We start from the raw sequence: 20924 nt of genomic DNA on the forward strand, positions 1-20924 counted from the left end.
AGCAATGATTTTTTTGATGTCATTTTGGGTTAGGGCGCATGTGGCAGCGAATAGGGTTGATAGAGCACCTAGGCATAGGCAGGCAGTTAGGGCTGTGTGGTTGGTGGCTAGCAGGGGGTGCATGCGGATGAGCAGGAAGATTCCGGCTACTACTATGGTACTGGAGTGCAGTAGGGCTGATACTGGGGTGGGGCCTTCTATTGCTGCGGGCAGTCATGGGTGGAGTCCAAATTGGGCGGATTTTCCTGCGGCTGCGAGGATTAATCCTATGAGGGGGAGGATTGGGGTTTGGTGGGGGTGTACGGCTTGTTGGATCTCTCAGGTGTTGAATGTTGAAGCTAGTCATGCTATGCTCAGGATCAGTCCGATGTCTCCGATTCGGTTGTAGATTACGGCTTGTAGGGCGGCGGTGTTGGCATCTGCTCGGCCTTGTCATCAGCCGATGAGAAGGAAGGACATGATTCCTACTCCTTCCCAGCCTACGAATAGGAGGAATATGTTGTTTGCGGTTGTTAGGAGGAGTATGGCGACTAGGAATGTCAGTAGGTAGGTGAAAAATTTTGTTACGTATGGCTCTGAGGCCATGTATCATATGGCGAATTGTAGGATTGATCATGTTACAAATAGGGCGATTGGAAGAAATGTTATTGAGTATTGGTCTATTTTTAGGCTCAGGGGGATTTTAAAGTTTATAATGAATTTTCACTCCCAGTGGCAGGTGACAGATTCTACTCCCGAGTAGATGAATGCGGTTGTAGGGGCTAGGCTAATTAGGAATGCGGTTTTAACAGCGCGGGTGGTGGCTTGTGGGGTGTTTTTAAAGTTTTTAAATAGAAATGGCAGGACGATTGGGGTTAGGAGGATTGTCAGCGTGAGTAGTGTGAGGGAGTTGATTAGTAGTGTGGGGTTCACTCCTTTTACTTGGATTTGCACCAAGATGGGTGGTTCCTAAGACCAGTGGATTGCTGTTATCCTTTAAAAGTAAGGGGGCTGAGGTTTTAGGCTCAGATGTAAGAGTTAGCAGCTCTTGTTGGTTAAACCCTCCCCTCGGCAGGTAAGAAGGTTTGAACTTCTATTCTTAGAATCACAGTCTAATGTTTGGTTTAAACTATACTTGCATGAGGGGATTCCGGAGATCAGTTCGGGTTTGAGGATTAGGAGGAATATTGGGATAATGTGGAGTGTTATGAGCAGGTGTTCTCGCGTGGTTGAGTTTTGCATAGATGTGATGTGGGAGGGGATTGAGCCTCGTTGGGTCATTAGTAGTATGAATAAGGTGTAGGAGGCGGTTAGTAGGGTTGCGATTCCTGTTAGGATGATCGTGAAGGCAGATCAGTTGAATAAGGTGATTATAATGGTTAGCTCTGCTATGAGGTTTGTTGTTGGGGGTAAGGCTATGTTTGTTAGATTGGCCAGCAATCATCAGGTAGCTATGAGTGGTAGGAGAGGTTGTAGGCCTCGTGTGAGTAGTAGAATTCGGCTGTGCGTACGTTCATAGTTTGTGTTGGCTAGGCAGAATAGTATGGAGGAAGTTAGTCCATGGGAAATTATTAGGATCATTGCCCCTGAGAATGATCAGTGGGTTTGGATTATTCCTGCGGCGATAACTAGGCCTATGTGGCTAACGGATGAATAAGCGATTAGTGATTTTAGGTCTGTCTGTCGTAGGCAGATTGAGCTAGTCATTAGGGCGCCTCATAGGGCCAGGGTTAGGAAGGGGTAGTGCAGGAGGTTGGACAGTGGGCCCATAAATAGAGTGACTCGTATAATTCCGTATCCTCCTAGCTTTAGTAGTAGGGCGGCGAGGAGTATTGAGCCTGCGATGGGTGCTTCTACGTGGGCTTTTGGCAGTCAGAGGTGTAGGCCGTATAGTGGGGCTTTTACTATGAATGCTACGAGCAGTGCTAGACCTGATAGTATTCCTGTCCATGAGGTGGATAGGGTTGGGTGGGTTAGTTGTAGGGTTGGCAGGTGCAGGGTGCCAATTTTCACGTATAGGTGTATGATTGTGATTAGCAGGGGTAGAGAGCTTACTGGCGTGTAGAATAGCAGGTAGATGCCAGCGCTTAGGCGTTCTGGTTGGTTCCCCCATCGGGTGATTAAGATTAGGGTGGGAATGAGGGTTGCTTCAAATGAGATGTAAAATAGTGCTAGTTCTGTGGTGGAAAAGGCTAGTAGGATGAATGGCTGGACTGCGACTAAGGTTGAGATAAAGATTCGTTTGCGTTGTAGGGGTTCTTGTTGCAGGTGGTTTTGGCTTGCTATGATTATGAGTGGGAGTAGTCAGCAGGATAGTACTAGGAGGGGGGATGAGATTTGGTCAATTCCTGTTCAGTTGGATAAAAATTTGTAGGGGTAGTAGGTTGGGATTAATCACTGTAGGCTTAGGGCAGCGATTAGGAGGCTGTATAAGGTGGTGTTAGTCCATAGAAATTTTGGTGGAGACAGCAGGGCTGTTGGAAGAAGTATGATTGTGGGTAGGATGATTTTTAGCATTGCAGGAGGTTTAGGTTGTGTAGATGGTCGGAGCCATGTGTGCGGGTGGAGGCTACTAGGATGGCCAGGCCTGTGCCCGCCTCACACGCTGAGAAGGTTAGCATGAGAATTGGTACCATGGTGAATGAGGAGACTTGGTTTTCGATGGATCATATTGATAGGCCTATGAATATCGATAATATTATGCTTTCAAGGCATAGTAGGGCGGATACTAGGTGGGTTCGGTGGAAGGCTAGTCCTAGTCCGCTGAAAACGAAGGCTGAGTAGAAGCTTAAATGTAGGGGCGACATAAGAAAGTTACAGGGTTGGCTGTAATCTGCTGGGTCGAAACCAGCTATCTTTTTGGTTAGACTAACTTTCTGTTATTCTGCTCATTCTAGGCCCCCTTGAATTCACTCGTAGGCCAGTCCGAGTGTTAGGAGAAGGAGGATCACTACAGTTCAGGTGAGGGTCATTAGGGGGGATTGGAGTTGGACGGCTCATGGCAGGGGGAGTAGGAGGGCGATTTCTAGGTCGAATAGGACGAACAGGATGGCTACTGAGGAAGAATCGGACTGAGAATGGTAATCGAGCAGATCCAAGTGGGTCGAATCCACATTCGTACGGTGAGAGTTTCTCTGAGTCGGGGTTTATTTGGGCGAGTCAGAAGTTTAATGCGGTTAGGGCGGCGCTTAGGATTGATGATAGGGCGAATATGAACATGAGTGCGTTCATTGCTCTCCTCTGGGTTTATACCAGATTCCAGAGATTGGAAGTCAATTGTAATTAATATACTAGAAGAGCAAGATCCTCATCAGTAGATGGTTATGTAGAGGAATAGTCAGATGACGTCTACGAAGTGTCAGTATCAGGCTGCTGCCTCGAATCCGAAGTGGTGGTCTGATGTAAAGTGGAACTTGATCAGTCGGAAGAGGCAGACGGTCAGGAAGGAGGATCCGATGATTACGTGGAGTCCGTGGAATCCAGTGGCAACGAAGAAGGTAGATCCGTAGACGCTATCGGCGATTGAGAATGGGGCTTCGTGGTATTCTATTGCTTGTAGGGCTGTGAAGTAGAATCCCAGGAGGATCGTTAGGGTTAGGGCGTGGATGGCGTGTTTTCGGTTTCCTTCTGTGATGCTGTGATGGGCTCACGTTACGGTAACGCCTGAGGCTAGTAGGATGGCTGTGTTTAGTAGGGGGACTTCTATCGGGTTGAGTGGTTTAATTCCTGTTGGGGGTCATTGGCCTCCTAGTTCTGGGGTTGGGGCCAGGCTCGAGTGGAAGAACGCTCAGAAGAACCCTAAGAAGAAGAATGCTTCGGATGTGATGAAAAGGATTATGCCGTATCGTAGGCCTTTTTGGACTGTGGGAGTGCGATGGCCTTGGAAGGTGCTTTCTCGTACAATGTCTCGTCATCATTGGAGTATTACTAGGAGTATTGAGATGAGGCCTAGGGTTAGTAGTATGGATGAGTTGTAGTGGAATCACATGATTAATCCTGAGGTTGTGAGTAGGGCGGCGGCTGCCCCGAAGATTGGTCAAGGGCTTGGGTCAACTATGTGGTATGAGTGTGCTTGGTGTGCCATTAGATGTTTTCTTGTAAGTATAGGCTTAGAAGGAGCACGAAGACGTAGGCCTGGATTATGGCTACTGCTACTTCTAGGATGGTTAGGAGTAGTAGGATGATTATTGTTAGGATGGATACTGCGGGAAGGGTGGGTATTAATGCAATGGAGGCTGTAGAGATGAGTTGGATGAGTAAGTGTCCTGCTGTAAGGTTGGCTGTAAGGCGGACTCCGAGGGCTAGGGGGCGGATTAGTAGGCTGGTTGTTTCGATCAGGATTAGTGCGGGGATTAGGGGTGTAGGGGTACCTTCGGGTAATAGGTGGGCTAAAGAGGCTGATGGTTGGTTTCGTAGGCCTGTTAGTAGTGTGGCGAGCCATAGTGGGAAGGCTAGGGCTATGTTCATAGATAGTTGGGTGGTTGGGGTGAATGTATATGGAAGGAGGCCTAGAAGGTTGATTGTAAGAAGTATGATTATTAGGGATGTAAATATTATGGCTCATTTGTGGCCATTTTTGTTGAGTGGGACTATTAGTTGTTTTGTGATTAGGTGAAGGAGTCATGTTTGGATAGTAGAAAGGCGGTTGTTGATTCATCGGTTGTTTGGGGACGGGAATAGTAGGGCTGGGAAGAGTAGGGATAGTAGGATTAAGGGGATGCCGAATAGACTGGGGCTGGAAAATTGGTCAAAGAAGCTTAGGTTCATGGTCAGGATCATGGTGTGGGTTTGGTAGTGAGGGAGGTCTTATTTGATGGGGGGTTGGTTGTGGTGAAGGCTAGTAGTTTTGGTTGGATGAGGAGTGCTAGGGTTAATCAGGTTATAATTATGATTGAAAATCATGGTGCGGGGTTAAGCTGTGGCATATCATTAAGGAGGGGGAAGTCCCTCTTTGGCTAGCTTAAAAGGCTAGTGCTGTTGCATAGCTTCTTAATGATTAGGATGATGATAGAAGGGACGATCAGGCCTCGAAATGTGGGAGTGGGGTTGATTCTACTACAATGGGTATGTAGCTGTGATTAGCCCCGCAAATTTCTGAGCATTGTCCGTAAAAAATCCCAGGCCGGGTGGTAATGAATGAAGTTTGGTTTAGTCGGCCTGGGATTGCGTCTGTTTTAACTCCGAGCGTTGGGACTGCTCAGGAGTGGAGTACGTCTCCTGCAGTAATGATTACGCGGATGGGGGATTCTATTGGGATAACTACGCGGTGGTCAACTTCTAGCAGTCGGAAGTGGCCGTTGGGTAAGTCTGGGGTGGGCACTATGTAGGAGTCGAATGATAGGTCTTTGAAGTCTGTGTATTCGTAGCTTCAGTATCATTGGTGGCCGATGGCTTTTAGGGTGAGGTCTGGTTCATCGATTTCGTCCATTATGTAGAGGATTTGTAGGGATGGGAGGGCGAGGAGTACCAGGACGATAGCAGGTAGGATTGTCCAGATCAGCTCTACTTCTTGGGCGTCTACAGCATTGGACGAGAGTTTTTCTGTTAGTATGTGGGCTAAAAGGTAGAGAACTAGGCTGCAGATAGCTAGGGCAACGATTAGGGCGTGGTCGTGGAATTCAACGAGTTCTTCTATGATGGGTGATGAGGCGTCTTGGAATCCTAGTTGGGAGTGGTTGGCCACATGAGATGTACAGGATTTTTACCTGTGATTTAGTCTTGACAAGGCTATGTAATTGGTTTACTAACGTCTCATAAGAAAGAAGCATGAGCGGTTAACCTCCTGGGAGACCCTGAAAACTTCACCCCAGCAAACCCACTAGTAACCCCACCACACATCAAGCCAGAATGATACTTCCTATTCGCCTACGCCATCCTACGTTCAATCCCAAATAAACTAGGAGGCGTATTAGCACTGGCCGCCTCCGTACTGATCCTATTTCTAATCCCATTCCTGCACAAATCAAAACAACGAGCAATAACATTCCGACCACTCTCCCAGCTCCTATTCTGAGTACTAGTCGCCGACCTCCTCGTCCTAACATGAGTAGGAAGCCAACCCGTCGAACACCCATTCATCATCATCGGCCAACTCGCTTCAATCGCCTACTTCACTATCCTCCTATTTCTCCTCCCCGCCGCAAGCGCCCTAGAAAACAAAATACTCAACTGCTAAATACTCTAATAGTTTATAAAAACATTGGTCTTGTAAACCAAAGATTGAAGACTTACCACTTCTTAGAGTACCCCAAACTCAGAAAAAAAGGACTCAAACCTTTATCTCCAGCTCCCAAAGCTGGCATTTTCAATAAACTATTCTCTGACCCTAACCCCTAAACCGCCCGAATAGCACCCCGCAACAACCCCCGCACAAGCTCCAATACAACAAACAAAGTCAACAACAGCCCCCAACCCGCCACTAAAAACATCCCTGCCCCATGTGAATAAAACATGGAAACTCCACTAAAATCCGACCGAACAACAAACACCCCAACATTATTCACAGTAGAAACCCCGAACTTCCAAGCCCCCATAAACCCCCCAAACACCAACCCCCCAAAAACAATTGCCACAAACGCTACTGCACATCCAATCACCCGTCAATCCCCCCAAGCCCCAGGGAAAGGCTCCGCTGCTAAAGCTACTGAATAAACAAACACCACCAGCATACCCCCCAAATACACCATAAACAGCACTAAAGCCACGAACGAAACCCCAAGGCCCAGCAACCACCCGCACCCCGCCACAGACGCTAACACCAAACCAACAACCCCATAATACGGCGAAGGATTCGACGCCACACCCAAAACACCCACCGCAAAGCAAATCCCTAAAAAAAACATAAAATAAGTCATTATTCCTGCCCGGACACTACCCGAGGCCTGCGGCTCGAAAAGCTGCCATTGTTCTCAACTACAGGAACTAACCGCAAGCCCCCAATAATTCTACCCCATCTATGCCATTATGCTTAAACCCCCCCCCCCTCCCCCCCCGAGGCGGGGGTATTTGGTTATGCATATTCGTGCATAAATTTATATACCCCATATACATACATACTATAGTACCAGTAATATACATTATATACGGACTATCTTATAAGCAGGTGCTAAACCCATACATGTACACGGCCATTAAACCCTTAAACACACTCCTACCAAACCACCCGGCATGAATGTTCTAGGACCATACCCCACAACACCCAATACAACTCCACTCAAGCGCATAACAAGACCCCATTTTAATGAATGCTCACAGGACATGCTCCAACAACAACTCTCCACCACATATCTCATGCAGTTCGTATCAGACGGATTTATTAATCGTACTCCTCACGTGAAATCAGCAACCCGTTGCACATAATGTCCGGTATGACTAGCTTCAGGCCCATACGTTCCCCCTAAACCCCTCGCCCTCCTCACATTTTTGCGCCTCTGGTTCCTCGGTCAGGGCCATCCATTGGGTTCACTCACCCCTCCTTGCCCTTCAAAGTGGCATCTGTGAGTACTTTCACCTTCTCAATGCGTAATCGCGGCATGTTCCAGCTTTTTGGCGCCTCTGGTTCCTCTTATTTTTTCCGGGGTTACCTCACAGGTGGCTATTCCCAGTGATCTCGGGGGTCCCACAATCTAAGCCTGGACACACCTGCCTCACGGCCTATCCTATATTTCAAGGGTCCCTCGATGAGACGGTTGGCGTATATGGGGAATCATCCTGACACTGATGCACTTTGACCACATTCAGTTAATGTTACCTCCACCCTCCGGGTTAAATGGGGCTATTGGATGAATGCTCGTTGGACATAGCACAAAACAACAAATCATTAAGCGCAACCCCTGCGCTTCACAAACTAAACCAGTAAACTTTCGCTAACCACCATGTAGCATAAACCTTCATCGCCCAATCCCAGCAAACTACCTCTAAAACTCCATTAATCATCCCTTCCATGACATCATCGGAACGATGTATATATACACACAAACACATACAAAATAACTTAAACTTATTAGAGAAACTCCAGTACTAAAAATAGTAAACACAAGCAATAATTTCATATACTTCACTCTCACTCACCACTCAACTATCAGCTAACCACACCCCCGTCCACATAGCTTAACACAAAGCATGGCACTGAAGTTGCCAAGATGGCATAAAACATGCCTGCGGACAAAAGACTTAGTCCTAACCTTACGGTTGGTTTTTGCTAAATATATACATGCAAGTATCCGCGCCCCAGTGTAAACGCCCTCGACCACCTACCCCCATACAGGCCTTGAGGAGCGGGTATCAGGCACACCCAAGTAGTAGCCCAAGACGCCTCGCTAAGCCACGCCCCCACGGGTATTCAGCAGTAATTAACATTAAGCAATGAGTGCAAACTTGACTTAGTTATAGCAACAGCCTAACTTCAAGGGTTGGTAAATCTTGTGCCAGCCACCGCGGTCATACAAGAAACCCAAATCAACCGTCCTATTGACACGGCGTAAAGAGTGGCAAAATGCCTATCCTAGCTAACTAAGATCAAAATGCAACTAAGCTGTCATAAGCCCAAGATGCACCTAAACACACCATTAAGATGATCTTAGGAACTAACGACTGATTTAAACCCACGAAAGCCAGGGCCCAAACTGGGATTAGATACCCCACTATGCCTGGCCCTAAATCTTGATACTTACTTTACCGAAGTATCCGCCAGAGAACTACGAGCACAAACGCTTAAAACTCTAAGGACTTGGCGGTGCCCCAAACCCACCTAGAGGAGCCTGTTCTACAATCGATAATCCCCGATTAACCCAACCACCCCTTGCCAACACAGCCTACATACCGCCGTCGCCAGCCCACCTCGAATGAGAGCACAACAGTGGACACAATAGCACCCCGCTAATAAGACAGGTCAAGGTATAGCCTATGGAGTGGAAGAAATGGGCTACATTCCCTATTCATAGGGCACACGGAAAGAAGCGTGAAACCACTTCTGGAAGGCGGATTTAGCAGTAAAGTGGGACAATAGAGCCTACTTTAAGCCGGCCCTGGGGCACGTACATACCGCCCGTCACCCTCCTCAAAAGCCACATCCCACATAACTAATACCATAAATACGCTGAAGATGAGGTAAGTCGTAACAAGGTAAGTGTACCGGAAGGTGTACTTAGAATATCAAGACGTAGCTATAACACCAAAGCACTCAGCTTACACCTGAAAGATATCTACTAGACCGGATCGTCTTGAAGCCCCCCCTCTAGCTCAACCACACAAATAGTACACCAAAACTAAAGAATTTACTAAACTAATTAAAGTAAAGCATTTTACAGTCTTAGTATAGGCGATAGAAAAGACACTTAGACGCGATAGAGACCCCAGTACCGTAAGGGAAAGATGAAATAGCAGTGAAACAATCAAAGCGACAGACAGCAAAGATCAACCCTTGTACCTTTTGCATCATGGTTTAGCGAGAACAACCAAGCAAAGTGAACTAAAGTTTGCCCCCCCGAAACCCAAGCGAGCTACTTTCAAGCAGTTAAAGAGAGCGAACCCGTCTCTGTTGCAAAAGAGTGGGATGACTTGTCAGTAGAGGTGAAAAGCCAACCGAGCTGGGTGATAGCTGGTTACCTGTGAAACGAATCTAAGTTCCCCCTTAATCCTCCCTACCGGACATCCTGAACCCTAATGAGACGATTAAGAGCTATTTAATGGAGGGACAGCTCCATTAAAAAAGGACACAACCTCGACTAGCGGATAATTCTTACTACTGATCCTACCGTGGGCCCTAAAGCAGCCATCAAAAAAGAGTGCGTCAAAGCTCCACCACCTAAAAATACCAAAATAAGATGATTCCCTTATCACAAACAGGTCAACCTATGAATATAGGAGAATTAATGCTAAAATAAGTAACTCAGGGCCACACCCCTCTAACGGCGCAAGCTTACATAGAAACATTATTAACAGACCTAGACAGATACAAAAACCCCTACAAGACCACGTATTAACTAACCCTGTTAACCCGACTCAGGAGCGCCTATAAGAGCGATTAAAATCTGTGAAAGGAACTCGGCAAATTAATAAGGCCCGACTGTTTACCAAAAACATAGCCTTCAGCAAATTAAACAAGTATTGAAGGTGATGCCTGCCCGGTGACTTAGGTTTAACGGCCGCGGTATCCTAACCGTGCAAAGGTAGCGCAATCAATTGTCCCATAAATCGAGACTTGTATGAATGGCTAAACGAGGTCTCAACTGTCTCTCACAGATAATCAGTGAAATTGATCTCCCCGTGCAAAAGCGGGGATGTGAACATAAGACGAGAAGACCCTGTGGAACTTAAAAATCAACGACCACCGCGAATCCTCAATCAACCCCACTGGGGCCACTACCATCGCAGAGCCTGGTCGATATTTTTCGGTTGGGGCGACCTTGGAGGAGAACAAATCCTCCAAAAACAAGACCATACCTCTTTACCTAGAGCTACCCCTCAAAGTGCTAACAGTGACCAGACCCAATATAATTGATTAATGGACCAAGCTACCCCAGGGATAACAGCGCAATCCCCCTCAAGAGCCCATATCGACAGGGGGGTTTACGACCTCGATGTTGGATCAGGACATCCTAATGGTGCAGCCGCTATTAAGGGTTCGTTTGTTCAACGATTAACAGTCCTACGTGATCTGAGTTCAGACCGGAGCAATCCAGGTCGGTTTCTATCTATGACACACTCTCCCCAGTACGAAAGGACCGGGAAAGTGGGGCCAATACCACAAGCACGCCCCCCCCCCCCCTAAGCAGTGAAACCAACTAAACCGTGAAGAGGGCCTTCCCCCACCACTTTCAATCCTAGAAAAGGACCAGCTAGAGTGGCAGAGCCCGGCAAGTGCAGAAGGCTTAAGCCCTTTCCCCAGAGGTTCAAATCCTCTCCCTAGCTTCACCCATGATTCAAATAACAACACTAAGCTGCCTCGTTATATCCCTCCTATACATCATCCCAATCCTGATTGCCGTAGCCTTCCTAACCCTAGTAGAACGGAAAATCCTAAGCTACATACAATCCCGCAAAGGCCCTAACGTTGTAGGGCCTTTTGGCCTACTTCAACCATTTGCGGACGGACTGAAACTATTTACCAAAGAGCCCATCCGACCCTCTACCTCTTCCCCACTTCTATTCATTCTGATACCAATACTAGCCCTTGTCCTAGCCCTCACCACTTGAGCACCACTACCACTCCCATTTCCCCTAGCAGATCTAAACCTCGGAGTTCTCTTCCTAATAGCCATGTCAAGCCTAGCCGTCTACTCAGTCCTATGATCAGGCTGAGCCTCGAACTCAAAATACGCACTAATCGGAGCCCTACGGGCAGTAGCACAGACCATTTCATACGAAGTGACACTGGCCATAATCCTGCTATCAATAATCATACTAAGCGGAAGCTACACACTCAGCTCCTTTGCCGTCGCACAGGAGCCTCTATACTTCATTTTCTCCTCATGACCCCTAGCAATAATATGATACGTATCCACCCTAGCAGAGACAAACCGAGCTCCTTTTGACCTCACAGAGGGTGAATCTGAGCTAGTCTCAGGGTTTAACGTTGAATACGCCGCAGGACCCTTCGCCTTATTCTTCCTAGCTGAATATGCGAACATTATGCTAATAAATACACTTACAGCCATCATATTCCTAAACCCAAGCGCCCTAGGGCCACCCACAGAACTATTCCCCGTCATCCTAGCCACAAAAGTCCTCCTACTATCTTCTGGTTTCTTATGGGTCCGAGCTTCATACCCACGATTCCGATATGACCAACTAATGCACCTACTATGAAAAAACTTCCTACCCCTCACACTAGCTCTGTGCCTCTGACACATCAGCATACCTATCTGCTATGCAGGCCTACCTCCTTACATAAGGAAATGTGCCTGAACTACAAAGGGTCACTATGATAAAGTGAACATAGAGGTATAACAGCCCTCTCATTTCCTGTTGACCTTAGAAAAGTAGGAATTGAACCCACACAAGAGAAATCAAAATTCTCCATACTTCCCTTATATTATTTTCTAGTAGAGTCAGCTAATCAAGCTATCGGGCCCATACCCCGAAAATGATGGTTTAACCCCCTCCTCTACTAATGAACCCTTACGCGACCCCAATCATAACCTTCAGCCTCATCTTGGGCACCACAATCACAATTTCCAGCAACCACTGAGTTCTGGCCTGGACAGGACTGGAGATCAACGCACTAGCCATCATTCCCCTAATTGCCAAATCCCACCACCCACGAGCAGTAGAAGCCGCAACGAAATACTTCCTAACCCAAGCAGCTGCTTCCGCCCTGGTCCTATTCTCTAGCATAACCAATGCCTGAGTCACCGGCCAATGAGACATCACACAAATAAACCACCCAACCTCCTGTCTACTACTGACAGCAGCAATCGCTATTAAACTGGGCCTAGTGCCATTTCACTTCTGATTCCCAGAAGTACTACAAGGATCGCCACTAATAACAGCCCTGCTACTCTCGACCCTCATAAAATTCCCCCCACTAACCCTGCTCCAACTAACATCCAAATCCCTCGACCCAGCTCTACTCACCGCCATGGCCCTAGCCTCAACAGCACTAGGAGGCTGAATAGGACTGAACCAAACACAAACACGCGAAATCCTAGCCTTCTCGTCCATCTCCCACTTAGGCTGAATCGCCATCATCCTAGTTTACAGCCCCAAATTGGCCTTACTTACCTTCTACCTATACACAATCATAACATCAGCCGTATTCCTAGCCCTTAACAAAATCAAAGCCCTTAACCTATCCATGATCACAACCTCATGAACAAAAACCCCAGTGCTAAACGCCACCCTAATACTAGTACTTTTATCCCTAGCAGGCCTCCCCCCATTAACAGGCTTTATACCAAAGTGACTTATCATCCAAGAACTAACTAAACAGGAAATAACACCAGCAGCCATGGCAATTGCCATGCTATCACTGCTCAGCCTCTTCTTCTACCTACGCCTCGCATACCACTCAACAATTACCCTTCCCCCCAACTCCTCTAACCACATAAAACAATGATACACTAGCAAAGCCCCAAGCACACCTACTGCGGTCCTTGCCTCACTATCAATCCTCTTACTTCCCCTGTCCCCAATAATACATGCCATTGTCTAGAAACTTAGGATAACACCCCAAACCGAAGGCCTTCAAAGCCTTAAATAAGAGTTAAACCCTCTTAGTTTCTGCACATTAAGACTTACAGAATATTAACCTGTATCTTCTGAATGCAAGTCAGACGCTTTAATTAAGCTAAAGCCTCCCTAGACAGATGGGCTTCGATCCCACAAAACTCTAGTTAACAGCTAAATGCCTAAACCAATTGGCTTCTGCCTACAAAGACCCTGACGCACCCTAGTGCGCATCGATGAGCTTGCAACTCAACATGAATTTCACTACAGAGCCGATAAGAAGAGGAATTAAACCTCTGTAAAAAGGACTACAGCCTAACGCTTCAACACTCAGCCATCTTACCCGTCACCTTCATCAACCGATGACTATTTTCCACTAACCATAAGGATATTGGCACCCTGTACCTCATCTTCGGGGCATGAGCAGGAATAGTCGGCACCGCACTCAGCCTATTAATCCGCGCAGAACTAGGACAACCAGGAACTCTCCTAGGCGACGACCAAATTTACAATGTAATCGTTACCGCTCACGCCTTTGTAATAAGCTTCTTTATAGTCATACCCATCATGATCGGAGGATTCGGCAACTGATTAGTCCCCCTCATAATCGGTGCCCCCGACATAGCATTCCCGCGAATAAACAACATAAGCTTTTGACTCCTCCCCCCATCATTCCTCCTCCTACTAGCCTCATCCACTGTAGAAGCTGGCGCCGGCACAGGCTGAACTGTCTACCCTCCCCTAGCAGGTAACCTTGCCCGCGCCGGAGCTTCAGTAGACCTGGCTATCTTCTCACTCCACTTAGCCGGTATCTCCTCCATCCTTGGGGCCATCAACTTTATCACCACAGCCATCAACATAAAACCCCCCGCACTCTCACAATACCAAACCCCACTATTTGTCTGATCCGTACTAATTACCGCCATCCTACTCCTTCTATCACTCCCCGTACTCGCCGCCGGTATTACAATATTACTAACTGATCGAAACCTAAACACCACATTCTTCGACCCCGCTGGAGGAGGAGACCCAATCCTGTACCAACACCTATTCTGATTCTTCGGACACCCAGAAGTCTATATTCTGATCCTACCGGGGTTCGGAATCATCTCACACGTAGTCACGTACTACTCAGGCAAAAAGGAGCCCTTCGGCTACATGGGAATAGTCTGAGCCATACTATCCATCGGCTTCCTAGGATTCATCGTCTGAGCTCACCACATGTTTACAGTAGGAATAGACGTTGATACCCGAGCCTACTTTACATCAGCCACTATAATCATTGCCATCCCTACCGGAATCAAAGTATTTAGCTGACTAGCCACCCTGCACGGAGGAACAATCAAATGAGACCCCCCCAATACTATGAGCTCTAGGATTTATCTTCCTATTTACCATCGGAGGATTAACAGGAATCGTTCTTGCAAACTCTTCCCTAGACATCGCCCTGCACGACACGTACTACGTAGTTGCCCACTTCCACTACGTCCTATCCATAGGCGCCGTCTTTGCCATTCTAGCAGGATTTACTCACTGATTCCCACTACTCACTGGGTTTACCCTACACCAAACATGAGCAAAAGCCCACTTCGGGGTAATATTTACAGGAGTAAACCTAACGTTCTTCCCCCAGCACTTCCTAGGCCTAGCAGGAATACCCCGACGATACTCGGACTATCCCGACGCCTACACACTATGAAACACCATTTCCTCCATCGGCTCCCTAATCTCAATAGTAGCCGTAATCATACTAATATTCATCATCTGAGAAGCCTTTTCGGCCAAACGAAAAGTCCTACAACCAGAACTAACTACCACAAACGTTGAATGAATCCACGGCTGCCCTCCCCCATACCATACTTTCGAGGAACCGGCCTTCGTCCAAGTACAAGAAAGGAAGGAATCGAACCCTCACATGCTGGTTTCAAGCCAACTGCATTCACCGCTCATGCTTCTTTCTTATGAGACGTTAGTAAACCAATTACATAGCCTTGTCAAGACTAAATCACAGGTAAAAATCCTGTACATCTCATGTGGCCAACCACTCCCAACTAGGATTCCAAGACGCCTCATCACCCATCATAGAAGAACTCGTTGAATTCCACGACCACGCCCTAATCGTTGCCCTAGCTATCTGCAGCCTAGTTCTCTACCTTTTAGCCCACATACTAACAGAAAAACTCTCGTCCAATGCTGTAGACGCCCAAGAAGTAGAGCTGATCTGGACAATCCTACCTGCTATCGTCCTGGTACTCCTCGCCCTCCCATCCCTACAAATCCTCTACATAATGGACGAAATCGATGAACCAGACCTCACCCTAAAAGCCATCGGCCACCAATGATACTGAAGCTACGAATACACAGACTTCAAAGACCTATCATTCGACTCCTACATAGTGCCCACCCCAGACTTACCCAACGGCCACTTCCGACTGCTAGAAGTTGACCACCGCGTAGTTATCCCAATAGAATCCCCCATCCGCGTAATCATTACTGCAGGAGACGTACTCCACTCCTGAGCAGTCCCAACGCTCGGAGTTAAAACAGACGCAATCCCAGGCCGACTAAACCAAACTTCATTCATTACCACCCGGCCTGGGATTTTTTACGGACAATGCTCAGAAATTTGCGGGGCTAATCACAGCTACATACCCATTGTAGTAGAATCAACCCCACTCCCACATTTCGAGGCCTGATCGTCCCTTCTATCATCATCCTAATCATTAAGAAGCTATGCAACAGCACTAGCCTTTTAAGCTAGCCAAAGAGGGACTTCCCCCTCCTTAATGATATGCCACAGCTTAACCCCGCACCATGATTTTCAATCATAATTATAACCTGATTAACCCTAGCACTCCTCATCCAACCAAAACTACTAGCCTTCACCACAACCAACCCCCCATCAAATAAGACCTCCCTCACTACCAAACCCACACCATGATCCTGACCATGAACCTAAGCTTCTTTGACCAATTTTCCAGCCCCAGTCTATTCGGCATCCCCTTAATCCTACTATCCCTACTCTTCCCAGCCCTACTATTCCCGTCCCCAAACAACCGATGAATCAACAACCGCCTTTCTACTATCCAAACATGACTCCTTCACCTAATCACAAAACAACTAATAGTCCCACTCAACAAAAATGGCCACAAATGAGCCATAATATTTACATCCCTAATAATCATACTTCTTACAATCAACCTTCTAGGCCTCCTTCCATATACATTCACCCCAACCACCCAACTATCTATGAACATAGCCCTAGCCTTCCCACTATGGCTCGCCACACTACTAACAGGCCTACGAAACCAACCATCAGCCTCTTTAGCCCACCTATTACCCAAAGGTACCCCTACACCCCTAATCCCCGCACTAATCCTGATCGAAACAACCAGCCTACTAATCCGCCCCCTAGCCCTCGGAGTCCGCCTTACAGCCAACCTTACAGCAGGACACTTACTCATCCAACTCATCTCTACAGCCTCCATTGCATTAATACCCACCCTTCCCGCAGTATCCATCCTAACAATAATCATCCTACTACTCCTAACCATCCTAGAAGTAGCAGTAGCCATAATCCAGGCCTACGTCTTCGTGCTCCTTCTAAGCCTATACTTACAAGAAAACATCTAATGGCACACCAAGCACACTCATACCACATAGTTGACCCAAGCCCTTGACCAATCTTCGGGGCAGCTGCCGCCCTACTCACAACCTCAGGATTAATCATGTGATTCCACTACAACTCATCCATACTACTAACCCTAGGCCTCATCTCAATACTCCTAGTAATACTCCAATGATGACGAGACATTGTACGAGAAAGCACCTTCCAAGGCCATCGCACTCCCACAGTCCAAAAAGGCCTACGATACGGCATAATCCTTTTCATCACATCCGAAGCATTCTTCTTCTTAGGGTTCTTCTGAGCGTTCTTCCACTCGAGCCTGGCCCCAACCCCAGAACTAGGAGGCCAATGACCCCCAACAGGAATTAAACCACTCAACCCGATAGAAGTCCCCCTACTAAACACAGCCATCCTACTAGCCTCAGGCGTTACCGTAACGTGAGCCCATCACAGCATCACAGAAGGAAACCGAAAACACGCCATCCACGCCCTAACCCTAACGATCCTCCTGGGATTCTACTTCACAGCCCTACAAGCAATAGAATACCACGAAGCCCCATTCTCAATCGCCGATAGCGTCTACGGATCTACCTTCTTCGTTGCCACTGGATTCCACGGACTCCACGTAATCATCGGATCCTCCTTCCTGACCGTCTGCCTCTTCCGACTGATCAAGTTCCACTTTACATCAGACCACCACTTCGGATTCGAGGCAGCAGCCTGATACTGACACTTCGTAGACGTCATCTGACTATTCCTCTACATAACCATCTACTGATGAGGATCTTGCTCTTCTAGTATATTAATTACAATTGACTTCCAATCTCTGGAATCTGGTATAAACCCAGAGGAGAGCAATGAACGCACTCATGTTCATATTCGCCCTATCATCAATCCTAAGCGCCGCCCTAACCGCATTAAACTTCTGACTCGCCCAAATAAACCCCGACTCAGAGAAACTCTCACCGTACGAATGTGGATTCGACCCACTTGGATCTGCTCGATTACCATTCTCAGTCCGATTCTTCCTCAGTAGCCATCCTGTTCGTCCTATTCGACCTAGAAATCGCCCTCCTACTCCCCCTGCCATGAGCCGTCCAACTCCAATCCCCCCTAATGACCCTCACCTGAACTGTAGTGATCCTCCTTCTCCTAACACTCGGACTGGCCTACGAGTGAATTCAAGGGGGCCTAGAATGAGCAGAATAACAGAAAGTTAGTCTAACCAAAAAGATAGCTGGTTTCGACCCAGCAGATTACAGCCAACCCTGTAACTTTCTTATGTCGCCCCTACATTTAAGCTTCTACTCAGCCTTCATTTTCAGCGGACTAGGACTAGCCTTCCACCGAACCCACCTAGTATCCGCCCTACTATGCCTTGAAAGCATAATATTATCGATATTCGTAGGCCTATCAATATGATCCATCGAAAACCAAGTCTCCTCATTCACCATGGTACCAATTCTCATGCTAACCTTCTCAGCGTGTGAGGCGGGCACAGGCCTGGCCATCCTAGTAGCCTCCACCCGCACACATGGCTCCGACCATCTACACAACCTAAACCTCCTGCAATGCTAAAAATCATCCTACCCACAATCATACTTCTTCCAACAGCCCTGCTGTCTCCACCAAAATTTCTATGGACTAACACCACCTTATACAGCCTCCTAATCACTGCCCTAAGCCTACAGTGATTAATCCCAACCTACTACCCCTACAAATTTTTATCCAACTGAACAGGAATTGACCAAATCTCATCCCCCCTCCTAGTACTATCCTGCTGACTACTCCCACTCATAATCATAGCAAGCCAAAACCACCTGCAACAAGAACCCCTACAACGCAAACGAATCTTTATCTCAACCTTAGTCGCAGTCCAGCCATTCATCCTACTAGCCTTTTCCACCACAGAACTAGCACTATTTTACATCTCATTTGAAGCAACCCTCATTCCCACCCTAATCTTAATCACCCGATGGGGGAACCAACCAGAACGCCTAAGCGCTGGCATCTACCTGCTATTCTACACGCCAGTAAGCTCTCTACCCCTGCTAATCACAATCATACACCTATACGTGAAAATTGGCACCCTGCACCTGCCAACCCTACAACTAACCCACCCAACCCTATCCACCTCATGGACAGGAATACTATCAGGTCTAGCACTGCTCGTAGCATTCATAGTAAAAGCCCCAATATACGGCCTACACTTCTGACTGCCAAAAGCCCACGTAGAAGCACCCATCGCAGGCTCAATACTCCTCGCCGCCCTACTACTAAAGCTAGGAGGATACGGAATTATACGAGTCACTCTATTTATGGGCCCACTGTCCAACTTCCTGCACTACCCCTTCCTAACCCTGGCCCTATGAGGCGCCCTAATGACTAGCTCAATCTGCCTACGACAGACAGACCTAAAATCACTAATCGCTTATTCATCCGTTAGCCACATAGGCCTAGTTATCGCCGCAGGAATAATCCAAACCCACTGATCATTCTCAGGGGCAATGATCCTAATAATTTCCCATGGACTAACTTCCTCCATACTATTCTGCCTAGCCAACACAAACTATGAACGTACGCACAGCCGAATTCTACTACTCACACGAGGCCTACAACCTCTCCTACCACTCATAGCTACCTGATGATTGCTGGCCAATCTAACAAACATAGCCTTACCCCCAACAACAAACCTCATAGCAGAGCTAACCATTATAATCACCTTATTCAACTGATCTGCCTTCACGATCATCCTAACAGGAATCGCAACCCTACTAACCGCCTCCTACACCTTATTCATACTACTAATGACCCAACGAGGCTCAATCCCCTCCCACATCACATCTATGCAAAACTCAACCACGCGAGAACACCTGCTCATAACACTCCACATTATCCCAATATTCCTCCTAATCCTCAAACCCGAACTGATCTCCGGAATCCCCTCATGCAAGTATAGTTTAAACCAAACATTAGACTGTGATTCTAAGAATAGAAGTTCAAACCTTCTTACCTGCCGAGGGGAGGGTTTAACCAACAAGAGCTGCTAACTCTTACATCTGAGCCTAAAACCTCAGCCCCCTTACTTTTAAAGGATAACAGCAATCCACTGGTCTTAGGAACCACCCATCTTGGTGCAAATCCAAGTAAAAGTAGTGAACCCCACACTACTAATCAACTCCCTCACACTACTCACGCTGACAATCCTCCTAACCCCAATCATCCTGCCATTTCTATTTAAAAACTTTAAAAACACCCCACAAGCCACCACCCGCGCTGTTAAAACCGCATTCCTAATTAGCCTAGCCCCTACAACCGCATTCATCTACTCGGGAGTAGAATCTGTCACCTGCCACTGGGAGTGAAAATTCATTATAAACTTTAAAATCCCCCTGAGCCTAAAAATAGACCAATACTCAATAACATTTCTTCCAATCGCCCTATTTGTAACATGATCAATCCTACAATTCGCCATATGATACATGGCCTCAGAGCCATACGTAACAAAATTTTTCACCTACCTACTGACATTCCTAGTCGCCATACTCCTCCTAACAACCGCAAACAACATATTCCTCCTATTCGTAGGCTGGGAAGGAGTAGGAATCATGTCCTTCCTTCTCATCGGCTGATGACAAGGCCGAGCAGATGCCAACACCGCCGCCCTACAAGCCGTAATCTACAACCGAATCGGAGACATCGGACTGATCCTGAGCATAGCATGACTAGCTTCAACATTCAACACCTGAGAGATCCAACAAGCCGTACACCCCCACCAAACCCCAATCCTCCCCCTCATAGGATTAATCCTCGCAGCCGCAGGAAAATCCGCCCAATTTGGACTCCACCCATGACTGCCCGCAGCAATAGAAGGCCCCACCCCAGTATCAGCCCTACTGCACTCCAGTACCATAGTAGTAGCCGGAATCTTCCTGCTCATCCGCATGCACCCCCTGCTAGCCACCAACCACACAGCCCTAACCGCCTGCCTATGCCTAGGTGCTCTATCAACCCTATTCGCTGCCACATGCGCCCTAACCCAAAATGACATCAAAAAAATCATTGCTTTCTCAACATCCAGCCAACTAGGACTAATAATAGTCACTATCGGACTAAACCTCCCACAACTAGCCTTCCTACACATCTCAAC

The 20924-nt window shown here is 47.3% G+C and overlaps 1 long non-coding RNA gene across 1 annotated transcript in view; it reads right to left on the minus strand.

Moving 5' to 3' along the window:
* The window catches only part of LOC308185592, a 61287-nt gene extending 40563 nt beyond the window's left edge, over nucleotides 1-20724 (minus strand). Inside the window, exon 1 of the long non-coding RNA XR_013943491.1 lies at nucleotides 5759-20724. This is a non-coding gene — a long non-coding RNA (uncharacterized lncRNA). The remainder of the gene's footprint in view (nucleotides 1-5758) is intronic.
* Nucleotides 20725-20924: the final 200 nt, after the last annotated feature.

Source organism: Anser brachyrhynchus (assembly GCF_964034855.1).
Source record: "Anser brachyrhynchus genome assembly, chromosome: Z".
Taxonomy (NCBI): domain Eukaryota; kingdom Metazoa; phylum Chordata; class Aves; order Anseriformes; family Anatidae; genus Anser; species Anser brachyrhynchus.